Below are 16451 nucleotides of genomic sequence, written 5' to 3' on the forward strand. Positions count from 1 at the left end.
AGTAGTTCACCACACCTTCGGGTCCATAGCTAATAGTTAGATGGCTTCTTCTCTCTCTTGGATCTTCAATACAAAGTTCTCCATGATCTTCATGGAGAACTATCCGATGTATCCTTATTTTGCGGTGTGTTTGTCGAGATCCGATGAATTGTGGATTTATGATCAGATTATCTATGAATATTATTTCAGTTTCCTCTGATCTCTTATATGCATGATTTCGTATCCTTGTAATTATCTTCGAGTTGTGGGTTTCGTTTGGACAACTTGATCTATAATTCTTGCAATGGGAGAAGTGCTTGGTTTTGGGTTCATACCGTGCTGTGTCCACACCCAGTGACACAAGGGGTAGCGAGGCACGCATCATGTTGTTGCCATCAAGGGTAAAAAGATGGGGTTTATATCTATTGCATGAATTTATCCCTCTACATCATGTCATCTTGCTTAAGGCGTTACTCTGTTCGTTATGAACTCAATACACTAGATGCATGCTGGATAGCGATCGATGTGTAGAGTAATAGTAGTAGATGTAGACAATATCGGTCTATTTGTCTCGGACATGATGCCTATATGTATGACCATTGCCTTAGATATCGTCATGACTTTGCACGGTTCTATCAATTGCTCGATAGTAATTCGTTCACCCACCGTAATACTTGCTATCATGAGAGAAGCCTCTAGTGAGCACTATGGCCCCCGGGTCTACTTCACATCATATTTTCAGCTCTACACTTTTACTTTGTTGCACTTTCCACCTTGAGATCTCACCTTGTAATTAATCGTGAAGGGATTGACAACCCCTTTATAGCGTTGAGTGCAAGTTTGTTTGTTTTTGCGCAGGTACATTGGTGACTTGTCTTGATACTCCTACTGGATTGATACCTTGGTTCTCAAACTAAGGGAAATACTTACTGCTACTGTGCTGCATCACCCTTTCCTCTTCAAGGGAAAAACCAACGGAAGCTCAAGAGGTAGCACCCCCCCTTGGCACAGTGATACGTCCATTTTGCATCATGTTTTCATGTTGATATTTATCGCTTCTTTGGCTGTTATTTCACTTCACGGTACAATTCTTATGCCTTTTCTCTCTTATTTTGCAAGGTTTACATGAAGAGGGAGAATGCCGGCAACTGGAATTCTGGCCTGAAAGTGGAGCAAAGTTGAGATACCTATTCTGCGCAACTCCAAACGCCGTAAAAATCAACGAGGATTTTTTTTCCTGATTTATCAAAAATACTGGACCGAAGAAGTGCCACAGGGGCACCAGGGGGTGCCCACAAGCCTGCAGGGCGCGACCACCCCCCAGGCCGCGCCATGAGGGCTTGTGGGCAGCCCACTAGCCCACTAGCCCCCCTCTTTTGCTATATGAAGGGTTTCGTCTAGAAAAAAAATCAAGGAGGAGCTTTTTCGTGGTTTCGCCGCCGCCACGAGGCGAAACTTGAGCAGAACCAATCTAGAGCTCCGGCATGACGATCCTGCCGGGGAAACTTCCCTCCCGGAGGGGGAAATCATCGCCATCGTCATCACCAACAATCCTATCATCGGAGGGGACTCGTCACCATCCATATCTTCATCAACACCATCTCATCTCCAAACCCTAGTTCATCACTTGTAACCAATCTCCGTCTCGCGACTCCGATTGGTACTTGTAAGGTTGCTAGTAGTGTTGATTAATCTTTGTAGTTGATGCTAGTTGGATTATTTGGTGGAAGAGTTTATGTTCAGATCCTTGATGCTACTCATTACCTCTCTGGTCATGAATATGATTATGCTTTGTGAGTAGTTACTTTTGTTCCCGAGGACATGGGATAAGTCATGCTAATAGTAGTCATGTGAATTTGGTATTCGTTCGGTAATTTGATATGTTGTATGTTGTTTTTACTCTAGTGGTGTCACGTGAACGTCGACTACATAACACTTCACCATTATTTGGGCCTAGAGGAAGGCATTGGGAAGTAGTAAGTAGATGATGGGTTGCTAGAGTGACAGAATCTTAAACCCTAGATTATGCGTTGCTTCGTAAGGGGCTGATTTGGATCCACTAGTTTAATGCTATGGTTAGACTTTGTCTTAATTCTTCTTTCGTAGTTGCGGATGCTTTCGAGAGGGGTTAATCATAAGTGGGATGCTTGTCCAAGTAAGGGCAGTACCCAAGCGCCGGTCCACCCACATATCAAACTATCAAAGTAACGAACGCGAATCATATGACCATGATGAAACTAGCATGACAGAAATTCCCGTGTGTCCCCGGGAGCGTTTTTCCTCCTATAAGACTTTGTCCAGGCTTGTCCCTTGCTACAAACAGGATTGGACCACTTTGCTGCACCGTTGCTACTTTTGTTACTTGTTGCTTGCTACGAATCATCTCACCACACAATCACTTGTTACCGACAATTTCAGTGCTTGCAGATATTTCCTTGCTGAAAACCACTTGTCAGATCCTTCTGCTCCTCGTTGGGTTCGACACTCTTACTTATCGAAAGGACTACGATTGATCCCCTATACTTGTGGGTCATCACACAACCCTACCTCTCCTCTTCTCCTCCTCCTCCGCGACGCTTGGCGAAGCCCTGCCGGAGAACCACAAGCTCCATCGCCACCACACCATCGTGCTACCGGAGCTCTCCCTCAACTTCTACTTTACCCTTGCTGGATCAAGAAGGAGAAGACATCCCCAGGCTGTACGTGTGTTGAACGCGGAGGCACCGTTCGTTTGGTGCTTGGATCATATCTTCCGCGATTTGAATCGCCACGAATACGACTCCATCGATCGCGTTCATAGTAACACTTCCACTTAGAGATCTTCAATGGTATGAAGGTTCTCTCCCTCTCTCCCGTTGCTAGCATCTCCTAGATTGATCTTGGTGACACGTAGGAAAAATTTGAATTATTACTACGTTACCCAACAGTGGCATCATGAGCCAGGTCTATGCGTAGATGCTATGCACGATTAGAACACAAGTAGTTGTGGGCGATGATTTGGTCAATTTGTTTACCTTTACTAGTCCTATCTTGATTCGGCGGCATTGCAGGATGAAGCGGCCCGGACCGACTTTACACGTACTCTTACGTGAGACTGGTTCCACCGCCTAACATGCACTTGTTGCATAAGGTGGCTAGCGGGTGTCTGTCTCTCCCACTTTAGTCGGATCAGATTCGATGCAGAGGGTCCTTATGAAGGGTAAATAGCAATTGGCATATCACCGTTGTGGTTGTGATGTAGGTAAGAAATGTTCTTGCTAGAAACCCATAGCAGCCATGTAAAACTTGCAACCACAATTAGAGGACTTCTAACTTGTTTTTGCAGGGTATGCTATGTGATGTGATATGGCCAAAAGGATGTGATGAAATATATGTGATGTATGAGATTGATCATGTTCTTATAATAGGATTCACAACTTGCATGTCGATGAGTATGACAACCGACACGAGCCATAGGAGTTGTCTTGATTTATTATATGACTTGCATGTCAATCAAAAGCGCCATATGATTACTTTACTTTATTGCTAACCGTTAGACATAGTAGTAGAAGTAATAGTTGGTGAGACAACTTCATGAAGACACGATGATGGAGATCACGGTGTCATGTCGGTGACAATGGTGATCATGCTGCGCCTCGAAGATGGATATCAAAGGCGCAAGATGATATTGGCCATATCATGTCACTTTATGATTTGCATGTGATGTTTATCAAAGGCGCAAGATGATATTGGCCATATCATTTCACTTTATGATTTTACATCTTATTTGCTTAGAACAATGGTAGTAAATAAGATGATACCTCGCTAAAATTTCAAGAAATGTGTTCCCCCTAAGCATGCACCATTGCGAAGGATCGTTGTTTCGAAGCACCACATGATGATCGGGTGTGATAGATTCTAACAATCGCATACAACGGATGTAAGCCAGATTTACACACGCGAAACACTTAGGTTGACTTGACGAGCCTAGCATGTACAAACATGGCCTCGAAACACGAGAGACTTAAAGGTCGAACATGAGTCGTATGGTAGATACGATCAACATGGAGATGTTCACCATTGATGACTAGGCCGTCTCACGTGATGATCGGACACGGCCTAGTTGATATGGATCTTGTATCACTTAGAAGACTAGAGGGATGTCTATCTGAGTGGGAGTTCATTAAATAATTTGATTAGATGAACTTAATTATCATGAACTTAGTCTAAAATTCTCTTTACAATCTATATTGTAGATCCAATGGCCCACGCCAATGTCCCCCTGAACTTCAACGCGTTCCTAGAGAAAACCAAGCTAAATACGATGGAACCAACTATACGTACTGGGTCCGTAACTTGAGGCTCATCCTCATAGCTTCCAAGAAAATATATGTCCTTGATGCACCGCTAGGTGACTGATACGTCCCAAAAATATCTACAATTTCTGCTTGCTCCATGCAAGTTTTGGGTGATATTGCTATGTGTTTTGTACACTTTCATACTTTTTTACACATATTTGGACTAACCTACTAACTCAGTGCACCCAGTGCCAGTTTCTGTCTGCTGATGTCTTTTTTGCAAGGACTTCTACCCCAATTTACCGAGTCCCAAAAATCCCGATAAAAATATATAAAAATCAGCATGACGGAAGTTTCGAGAGCACCAAAGGTGGGCCAGAGGGGAGCGAGGCGTCGCCCAGGCAGCCTCCCTGCGCGGCCTACCCCCTCGTCGCGCGCATAGGCCTCCTGGGTGGGGCCCACCTCCTCTGGTGCCTTACCTTGGCTCCTATTTTTACCCCGTGGAGGAAACGCTGATTCCGGAACCCTTTTCACCAGAAGCAATTCCGATCTCCGCCGCCATCGTCAACAAGTTTCGGGGGACCAGAATTCCTATGCTGGCACCCTGCCGGGATGGGAAAGTGCCCCCGGATTCATCTACATCGACGTTTCTTCCTCCCTCCATGAAGCGGGAGTAGTTCCTCCTCGGGGCTGAGGTCTTCTACAATAACTATGTGGTTAATTCTCTCTCCCATGATGTGATCTTGATTGTGATCATAGGCTATGTTAATCTAGGGTGATCTCATGATGTTTCCCCTTCTTCTATGTATTGGATTGATGTACTCACTTGATCTTATCTAGTATAATCCCCGAGACCATGGTGACATCGGTCTATTGGACATGGGCTAGAAGAATATTTTCATGAGTGATTTCCTCTTTTGTGAATTGATTGAAGATTGGGAGTCTCTTGGTGCTTGTCTTTGGCTATCCTTGAGATACATTGTGGTGATTGTGGTACTCTCTTTGGATGGCCACGGTGACATTGGGAAATCCATAGAGAGAACTACGAACTCTGAGGTGTGCTTTTGTAGCCCTACATAATTCTCGTTCTCTCTTGATCACAAAGGAATGACCTCCGAGTACGTCACCATTGCATGTTTTGGTGGGAATATCATGTGACTAGACTATGTTAATGTTGTTGGGAGTTGCTACTAGTGAAAGTATGAAGCCTCGGCCTTGTTTCTCACCATTGTTACACCGTTTATGCTCACTTTTGTCACTTGCTACCTTGCTGCCATTTTTATTACAGATTTGTATTACCTTGCTTTGCCACACCCATCACCCATATTTTACCATCTCTTCCCCGAACTAGTGCACCTATACAATTTACCATTGTATTAGGTGTGTTGGGGACACAAGAGACTTCTTGTTTCTTAATTACAGGGTTGCATGAGAGAGACCATCTTCAACCTCTACTTCCCCGAGTTCGATAAACCTTAGGTTATGCACTTGAGGGAAATTGATGTTGTCCTACAAACCTCTGTGCTTGGAGGCCCAACATAGTCTACAAAATAGAAGCGTGCGTAGACATCAAGCTATTTCTGGCGCCGTTGCCGGGAAGGTGAGTGCTTGAAGGTATATCTTTAGATCTTGCAATTCAATCTTTTCATTTCTTGTTTTTATTTTCACTAGTTAGGCTTATGGACAACTCTGCTCTTCGTTTGTTGCTGGTGGGGAACCGCTCCACCGCTATTGTTGTGGAGAAGCCTCCCCCACCTACGGAAATTGTGCCCTTTAAAATACCAACTCGTATTATTGATTGCGTCTTGGCTAATCGATATGCAGGAGATAGACATCCAGGTGAACACTTGCTATATCTTTCACAACTATGCTCCTTATTTAAGCTTGCAAGTATATCGATGGATTTTTTTATGAGAAAGCTATTCTTTCTATCATTAAAATATAAGGCTTTGGATTGGTATAGGCTTTTTGATAACTCTCATTTGCTAAATTGGCAATATCTTATACCTCTATTTTACTCCAAGTTTTATCCTCTTCATGAAGTCCATGTGGATCATGGTAACAATGATTTATGTGATACTTATATTGTTGAGTTTATTCATGATCCCACTGAAAATTATTATGAGAAGGAACATATGCTTATAGATATTTCAATAATATCAAGTTCCCTCCCTTTATGTTGAAGGTTTTGAAGCTGCACTTGTTTTGCCTTCCTATGCTTATTGCATTGTGCTTCAGTGAATTATTCTATTGTAGTATTCTTATGCATAGGAAGCATGTTAGACTTAAATGTGTTTGGTATTTTCTTCTTGATCCTCTCTTTTGTTCTACAACTCTTATTCCTACGAGAGCATTAATAAAATCTTAAGCCTATCTTTATGGCTATAAAGAAAGAGCTCTAGGGAGACAACCCTTGTTATCTTTACTTTGAGTTTTTACTTTCAGTTTTAGTGGTCTTGATGCTTGTTACTACTGTAGCAACATCATTGTATCTTTATTTTCAAGCTTTGTGCCAAGTTTTAGCCTCCGATTGCAAGAAAGTTCAAAAGTTGTGACATGTTGTCCAGAAACAGATTCTGTGTGCTTGACAGAAAAATTCGCCAAAAGTCATCAAATAATCTTTTTTATCTTAATGTTTTTGATAGTATTATCTATATAATTGTATTTCTGGCATCTGTTCGGAGTTTTTTTATTTGAGTTGCAGAAGTGCCCCGAAAAATTTATTTAATACATGTTGTTTTGTTTTTCACAGATTCTGCCACGTTTTGCATTTTCATCATTTTGCAAATCTTAAGCTTGCTTTTACTTTGCAAAAACCTTTTGGCAATCATGAGAAATAGTAGCTTTTCATGAAAATATTTATTTCCAGTAGGTAATGAATTATGTTATCACGGGCACTAACAACTCTAATCAGCTTATGATGAGTTTCGTATGAAGGGAGTTTTCAAGTATGCGATGGAAGATGATGAAAGAAGATCCAGGAGTGTCAAGCGCTCAAGCTTGGGGATGCCCCGTGCACCCCCTAGAAATATTCAAGGAGACTCAAGCGTCTAAGCTTGGTAATGCCCCCGTGCATCCCCTTCTCTATCAACAATCATCAGTTCGTCCATCTCCATGCTATATTTTTATCACTTCATATGTTATGTGCTATGCTTGGAGCGTCCCGCTTTTTACTTTTTAGTTTGTTTTAGTTTTGCTTGCTGTTCATAACAAGTCGGAACCTAGCCTTCCTTGTTTGGGAGACAAACACACTCCATTCCACTCTAGAACACAACATAGGTATTCATGTTCATCTTTTTGTGTGTTATTTATCTTTTCATAGCTGCTGTCATGCTTAGCTCTTAGTTTTCATGCTTTATCTTTTTAGGAGGTTTTATTTAGGTTGCTTTTGGAACTCTCTTGTGTTATCATGCTTATCTTGTTTAGAGAGTTGGCTTGTTGCACTGACTTGTGTGTCTTGCATGAGTAGGTAATTGAGGTTGCTATTTAAGTATAGAAGTAACTTGCAATAGTTTTGAGGTATTTATTTGAGTAATGTTTGGACTATTGGTGCCAAGAGCTTGAGCCTATTAGTGATAGGTGTTGTATTTTGGGAAATCCATGTGTTTTTAAAAAACTAAAAATTAGTTGAGAACTCTAGCTACTAGATTGATCGCTAACCTCTGGAGGGGTTGGAATATATAGAGTACCATCACGTTACCATGGGTCGAGGATGCGCAAGGATAACCAAACCCACAAACACTCCTCCTCGCGGTACTTGTCTCTTTGTGAATTTCCTAACTAGATAGAGAGTTACCGATAATAAGTGTATGAGTTCTTCGGACTAATGCGAGTATTCGATTCTTGGCACTTCTGTTGGGGAACGTAGCATAAATTCAAAAAATTTCCTATGCATATTCAGATCTTCCTATGGAGAGACCAGCAATGAGAGAGGGGTGAATGCATCTTCATACCTTTGAAGATCGCTAAGCGGAAGCATTGCTAGAACGCGGTTGATGGATCGTACTCGCGGCGATTCAGATTGCAGTGAGATTCTGATCTAGTGCCGAACCACGGCACCTCCGCGTTCAATACACGTGCAACCTGGTGACGTCTCCCGCACCTTGATCCAGCAAGGAGAAGGGAGAGGTTGGGGAAGATCTCCGGCAGCACGACGGCGTGGTGTCGATGGAGAGACGAGGTCTCCTGACAGGGCTTCGCCAAGGACCGTGGGAGGAGGAGGAAGAAGGGGAGCAGGGCTGCGCCGAGAGGAGAGAAAACCGTGTTCAAAACATCCCCAAACCCCTCTCTATTTATAGGAGGAGGGGAGGGGGGTGCCACCCCTAGGGTTTCCCCCCGAGGTGGTGCGGCAGCCCCCCCAGATCGGAGGTGTGGCGGCTAGGGCAGGGGGAGGGGGTGGCACACCCCTTAGGTGAGCTTTAGGCCCACCAGCGCCAGGGTATCCCCCCGTCTCTCCCTCCTGCGCCTTGGGCCTTGGGCCTTGGGCCTCCCGGTGGACCCCGGGGACCATTTCCGATGGTCCCGGTGGTCCCGGTACGCTACCGGTGACGCCCGAAACATTTCCGGTGTCCAAAACCATCTATCCTATATATCAATCTTTACCTCCGGGCCATTCCGGAGCTACTCGTGATGCCCGGAATGTCATCCAAGACTCCGAACAACTTTTGGTAACCTTGTATAACATTTCCCTATAACCCTAGCATCATCGAACCTTAAGTGTGTAGACCCTACGGGTTCGGGAAGCATGCAGACATGACCGAGACGTTCTCCGGCCAATAACCATCAGCGGAATCTGGATACCCATGGTGGCTCCCACACGTTCCATGATGATCTCATCGGACGAACCACGATGTCAAGGATTCAATCAATCCCGTATACAATTCCCTTTGTCTGTCGGTATAGAACTCGCCCGAGATTCGATCGTCGGTATACCTATACCTTGTTCAATCTCGTTACCGGTATATCTCTTTACTTGTTCCGTAGCACGTCATCGTGTGACCAACTCCTTAGTCACATTGAGCTCACGATGATGTTCTACCGAGTGGGCCCAGAGATACCTCTCCATCACACGGAGTGACAAATCCCGATCTCGATTCGTACCAACCCAACAGACACTTTCAGAGGTACCCGTAGTGCACCTTTATAGTCACCCAGTTACGTTGTGACGTTTGATACACCCAAAGCACTCCTACGGTATCCGGGAGTTGCACAATCTCACGGTCGAAGGAAAAGACACTTGACATTAGAAAAGCTTTAGCATACGAACAATACAATCTAGTGCTATGCTTAGGATTGGGTCTTGTCCATCACATCATTCTCCCAATGATGTGATCCCGTTATCAATGACATCTAATGCCCATGATCAGGAAACCATGATCATCTATTGATCAACGAGCTAGCCAACTAGAGGCTTGCTAGGGACACATTGTGATCTATTTATTCACACATGTATTACTGTTTCCTGTTAATACAATTATAGCATGAAAAATAGACGACTATCATGAACAGGGAAATATGATAATAACCATTTTATTATTGCCTCTAGGGCATATTTCCAATAGTCTCCCACTTGCACTAGAGTCAATAATCTAGTTACATTGTGATGTATCGAACACCCATAGCATTATGGTGTTGATCATGTTTTGCTCGAGGAAGAGGTTTAGTCAACGGGTCTGCAATATTTAGATCCGTGTGTACTTTACAAATATCTGTCACTCCACTTTGGACATGGTCTTGGATGGAATTGTAGCGACATTTGATGTGATTGGTCTTCCGGTGAAACCTGGGCTCCTTGGCTATGGCAATAGCCCCAGTGTTATCATAGAAAAGCGTCATTGAACCCGACGCGCTTGGAACCACTCCAAGGTCGGTGATGAGCTCCTTCATCCAAATTCCTTCATGAGCCGCTTCTGAAGCAGCTACGTACTCCGCTTCACATGTAGATGCTGCCACGACTTCTTGCTTGCTGCTGCACCAGCTCACTGCCCCACCATTCAAAACATATACGTATTCGGTCTGTGACTTAGAGTCATCCGGATCTGTGTCGAAGCTAGCATCGACGTAACCCTTTACGAAGAGCTCTTCGTCACCTCCATAAACGAGAAACATCTCCTTAGTCCTCTTCAGGTACTTAAGGATATTCTTGACCGCTGTCCAGTCTTCCATACCGGGATCACTTTGGTACCTCCGTACCAAACTTATGGCAATGTTTATATCAGGTTTGGTACACAGCATGGCATACATTAGAGAGCCTATGGCTGAAGCGTAGGGGACATTACTCATCTGCTCTCTATCTGCTACCGTGGTCGGTGACTGAGTCTTACTCAACCTCATACCTTGCAAAACAGAACCCCTTCTTTGAGTTTTCCATATTGAACTTCTTCAATATCTTATCAAGGTATGTACTTTGGGAAAGATCTATCTCTATAGATCTTGATGCCTAATATGTATGCAGCTTCTCCAAGGTCCTTCATTGAAAAACTCTTGTTCAAATAGGCCTTATTGCTCTCCAACATCTCTATATTATTCCCCATCAATAATATGTCATCCACATACAATATGAGGAAAGCTACAGAGCTCCCACGCACTTTCTTGTACAGACAGGCTTCTCCATAAACCTGTACGAACACAAACGCTTTAATCACCTCATTAAAACGAATGTTCCAACTCCGAGATGCTTGCACCAACCCATAGATGGAGCGCTGGAGCTTGCACACTTTGTTAGCACCCTTAGTGTCGACAAAACCTTCTGGTTGCATCATATACAACTCTTCCTTAAGATTCCCGTTAAGGAACGCTGTTTTGACGTCCATTTGCCAAATTTCATAATCATAAAAGGCGGCAATTGCTAACATGATTCGGACTGACTTCAGCTTCGCTACAGGAGAGAAAGTCTCTTCGTAGTCAACTCCTTGAATTTGTCGAAAACCCTTTGCGACAAGTCAAGCTTTATAAACGGTCACATTACCGTTTGCATCAGTCTTCTTCTTGAAGATCCATTTATTTTCTATGGCTCGCCGGTCATCGAGCAAGTCCACCAAAGTGCATACTTTGTTCTCATACATGGATTCTATCTCGGGTTTCATAGCCTCAAGCCATTTGTTGGAATCCGGGCCTGCCATTGCTTCTTCATAGTTCAAAGGTTCACCGTTGTCTTACAACATGATTTCCATCACAGGGTTGCCGTACCACTCTGGTGCGGAGCGTGCCCTTGTCGACCTTCGTGGTTCAGTAGTAACTTGATCCGAAGCTTCATGATCATTATCATTAACTTCCTCTTCTGTTGGTGTAGGCGCCAGAGGAACATTTTCCCGCGCTGCGCTACTTTCCTGTTCGAGAGGGGGTGTAATTACCTCATCAAGTTCAACTTTCCTCCCACTTACTTCTTTCGAGAGAAACTCTTTCTCTAGAAAGGATCCGTTCTTGGCAACAAAGGTTTTACCTTCGGATCTAAGATAGAAGGTATACCCAATAGTTTCTTAGGGTATCCTATGAATACGCATTTCTCCGCTTTGGGTTCGAGCTTCTCTGGTTGAAGTTTCTTCACATAAGCATCGCAGCCCCAAACTTTAAGAAACGACAACTTAGGTTTCTTGCCAAACCATAGTTCATACGATGTCGTCTCAACGGATTTAGACGGTGCCCTATTTAAAGTGAATGCTGCAGTTTCTAATGTGTATCTGTAGTGCCCCAGATGTAAACCTTCCCTATTTGGAACCTTCCATGTGGGTCCACCTTGACATTGATATGAGAGCTCAATGCATATGATTTCATGTGTGTCACCTTGTTTTGTTTTCCCTTTGCATGCATGCATCCCATCCATCCTATGTCTTGTGTTTGTGCCTTTGGATTCCATGTGTGTTTGTGGTGTGATGAATATGTCATGTGTTGTTAGAGCATGTGAGTGATGGAGTGGTGCAATTGCTAGTAGGAACTATGTGGTTTGCATAGGCTTGAAACCCTCTCCCTCTTTTTCATCCCAAGCCCAATATTTACTTGATCCTTCCCTGTTTTAAAAATGTCCATGATTTAGTATATTTTGTGGTGATTGTGGAGATATGTCGTGGTATTGTCACGACAGATGTCCTTGTGAAAGGACTTAGTACTGGAGCCATCGCACCTTGGTGGCGACTCAAAGGGGTTAGGCGGGAGAGACACGGATATTTACCCAGGTTCGGCCCCTCGTGAGGAGGTAAAGGCCTACGTCCTGCTTTGGTTTGTATTGATGTGGTTTCGATTACAAGGAGGGCGTAACTTGCCAGACCCAACACTCGATGATTTCTAACCTGCCCTCTCCTTCCCTGGGACTCGCCTTTATATACAGGTCGAACCCTTAGGGTTTACAAGGATACTTTCCTTCCTACAAATCGTGACCCCTGTGGTCTCTAAGTTGCCGTCTTTCAAAGCTTGGAGACCTTCCAGAAATCATAAACCGCCATACGACCTTGATCCGGCCAGGCCAAGGCCCAAATCACTGTTTAGGTGAATCGCCTGATTGGTGACCCGGCCCAACTAGGGCGGGTTATTAACAGGTAATATCCCCAACATTAGGCCCCAAATTGACTTGAACTCTTTTCACGCCAATACTTCTGCTCAGTTAAAGGCGATTCATTCCTCATTTTTTTCCATACGTCAGAAATTGTAACCCGCCATCTGGCACCGAAAAATCTTTAAGTTGCCAAACCATTTCTTGTTGGCATCCTCTTATCCCTCGATTTCCGGCAAGACTGACATAATCCCAACGGATCCTGGTGCATCGTTATCCCAAAATCTTCGGAACGCTATTATGGCGAATCTTTTTATTCCCCGGCGGTTCCCGCTTACGGCGCCTCGATTCCAGCGCCCGCCCTGTTAAATAGATGGGGTGACAGGACTGGCGCTTCCCACCTACCAGTCTCGTCAATCTCCTCCTCATTATCACAGCGAGGAAGTCTCATCGCCTCCCGAGGGCTCCGCCGCTGACCGCACTTTCCGTCTTCGCCCGAGAGGCTTCGGCGCTGCCCATAGATCTTCGCCGTCGTCAAGCTTCACACCGTGGCCGATCCGTCCGCCGCCATTGACCACCGCATCGTCGTCGACCGTCTCGTTGCTCGCCAAGAACTCCGCCGCCGTCGAAGATCTCTTCGCTCGACGGGACCTCCGTGCTACTCCAACAGCCTCCGTCACTGTCGACCTTTTCCGACCGAAAGCATCAGGTTAGGCCACCGCCCATTTAAGAACAGATCTAATCTCCTGTTCGGAGCTCCAGCACTGCCATGTTCTTGATGTTCTTCGCGAGCATTTGTTGCCTGTCCTGAACTGATTAGCACAAATGTCGACGAGATAGCCAATGCTTTGAATACCTTCATTTATCCGTTCTTACTTGCGAATCTAGAGTAATGTTTCATCAAGCGAAGAGCATCACCTTGCCCTGGTAATAAATTGCTGCATCCAACCACTTTTCTCATGTTTTTTCCATGTGTCCAGTAGATCCATAATTTACCTACTGTTTGCAAAAAGCTGTTTGTAGTCTTCACACTTTGATGATTTGAACGAACGTCTCCATCATCTTTAGAAACGCAACTCTCGTGAATAGCCAAACTTCGTAAGTCGCCATATCAACCCAACTCGGCTCTTAATATGGCGGGTCAAGTTTTTTCCCTCAGACCGTGGACAAATTACTTGGCGAGTTAAATGAACTTATTTCACCCCTTACAGTAAATGTTCGAGGCATGTAAATTCATCCATACTTTACTTCTTTGTAGCATGGGCGCCGTCTTCAAAAGTGACTGGCTTCCGACCAAAGTCAACGACACCATACTAGCAGACTATGTGAAAACGGGCAACTTGGACCCTCAGAATGTTATCGGTTGGCGTACCGGGTTCGGAGAGGATCTCCCCAACCCCAAAGAAGGGGAGATAGTCGTTTTCGTTGAACACCTGGAGCGAGGTTTTAAGCCGCCCGGATCGAAGTTTCTTAGAGACGCCATGGCTTTCATGAACGTCCGCCTCAAGGATCTGGGACCTAACTCGATAAGTAACCTATGCCAATTTCAAGTGTTCTGTGAGGCTTATCTGCGGATTGAACCCTCTGTCCCCTTATTCTGGCACTTTTTCCATCTGAATCGCCAAACGGAATTTCACAATGGCCCCAACCTGGAACTAGGCGGTGTCAATGTCCAGCGCCGCAGGGATAGCCCGTTTCCCTCACTCGCCATGCCCAGCCATCCCAAAGGTTGGGGCGAGTCTTGGTTCTATTGTCAAGAGACCTCACCTGCAGGCGAAAACAAGCTTCTAGGCTACAGGAAAGATCGCCTTCCAACGAACTTCAAGCTTCCAGACAAGCTCACCGAGGAGGAGGAATCAGAATTCATCCCAGTATTGTCCGAGTTAAGATCTTTGACAAACAACGGCCTTACTGGGGTTGACCTGATCCGCTGCTGGGTCGAATGGCGCATCCTCCCTCTGAGTCGCCGGGACGGGCTAATGTGCGAATTTGATGGCACCTTAGATCATCCTCAATGTTATTTCCATATGGCTTTAACAGAAAAGGATATTGTCACTATCATCAAGAAGCTGACTGGCGAGCCTGCGGGAAAATGCGACCAAATCGGCCTCAAGCCTTTCTGCAAAATTAATCCGGCGCCCAAGGTGAGCAAATCTAACCCGCCTTTTGTCTTTACTTCTTATGTTTCACTTGTATTGTGGCTTTTGTAACATATGCTATTTCAGAAAGGCGATAAATTTTGGTCCAAGAAACCCAAAAAGCCAGCCATGAAAAACGCTAAGCCGCCCCCAAAGAAAACCAAGGGCAATGGCAAAGCTGCTGCGGCTGAGCCATCCGAAGTCGATGAGTCTCAAGTCGGTGATGCACTTTCGGAGGTAAAAACCTATCCTCTTTTCACTCGCCATCCACTACTGTTAACTTTGTATTTATATCTCTGCCTCTCTTGAATAGAATGAAGACAACGAAAGCCAAGAGGACTCTGTTGAGGTAATTTATGTTTCCTCCGATTCATCTCCTTCTCCACCTAAGCCGGCCAGACGAATTTGTGGGAAAGTTCCCTTCTCACACCCAAATGCTTGTTTGGACCCAAATTTCCTACAGAAGAAAGCACAACATACTTCAAATCGGAAGACCTGAAGTCATTTCGGTGATCTGGTGTCCGGCTTACCAGCAACGAACAAGAGGAAACCAAATGAGGTACTCATGAATAACAATTCTTCATGTTTCTTTGGGTCACGTCTGTAACCCGCCTATATTTTTGACGTATAATTCTTGCAGAACTCTCCTCCTACATCTGGCGACTCAGTGATGTCGACACTTCCGCCAATGATTCGAGTCCCTGGGTAAGTCTTTTGATAATCTTACTTTGAGTCTGAGGGTAATAAACTTTCAGTTCCTTAACACGCTTCTCCCTTCTTTTAGGGCACATGCCAAGAAAAGGAAAACCAGTGGACCAACTCCTGTCACAATTTCAGAGCCCATCAAAGAGTCAGTGCCGATCCAGGATAACCCGGATCAAGGCGAGCCCGAAAATTAAATGGATCTTCCAAACTCGCCCAAGGAAACAATGGATGCCCCTAAGCCGCCAAGTCCATTGATGACAGCAGAAGACCCGGATGCTGTAGTTATTACTGGTACCGGCTTCTCCAAACCGGCGGCAACGGTTTTGTCAAGGCATGTGGCATCCTCCTCTCAAACCATTCCTGAGTCTGGACTCTCCAAGGCTAAGCTTTCTGAATATGAAAATCTGGAGTTCAAGGAACTCTGCTCTGGTTTTGCAAGTCGCCTGGAGGCGAGTTATGACATGGAGAAAAGCCTGCTGCGGATGTTAAAAAACAAACATGAGGTAAGTTTTGTTATATTGTATTACTCCCATTAACCCCCAAGGGCCGGGTCATCAGTAAAAAGATGAGCCGGGTCTTGATAAATTTAGAAAAAACTTTCGACCAGTAACCCCCAAGGGCCGGGTCATCAGAAAAAAGGTGAGCCGGGTCTTGATATTGTATAATTTCATCTGAACAGAAAAAAATTATACATTAGCCCCCAAGTGTCAGGGATATTGCTTGCAATAGTTCTGAGACTTGCCCCTTATTTCGTACTTTCAACAGGAAACTCTTGCTCAGACTGAATCGGCACTTAGCGATTTAAACAAAAACTTATCTGGTCAGCAAGATGCCCGAGCTAAGTCGGAGGAGAAACATCAATTGGTC

The sequence above is a fragment of the Hordeum vulgare genome, chromosome 3H, assembly GCF_904849725.1.
Source record: "Hordeum vulgare subsp. vulgare chromosome 3H, MorexV3_pseudomolecules_assembly, whole genome shotgun sequence".
In the NCBI taxonomy this organism is placed as follows: Eukaryota; Viridiplantae; Streptophyta; class Magnoliopsida; order Poales; family Poaceae; genus Hordeum; species Hordeum vulgare.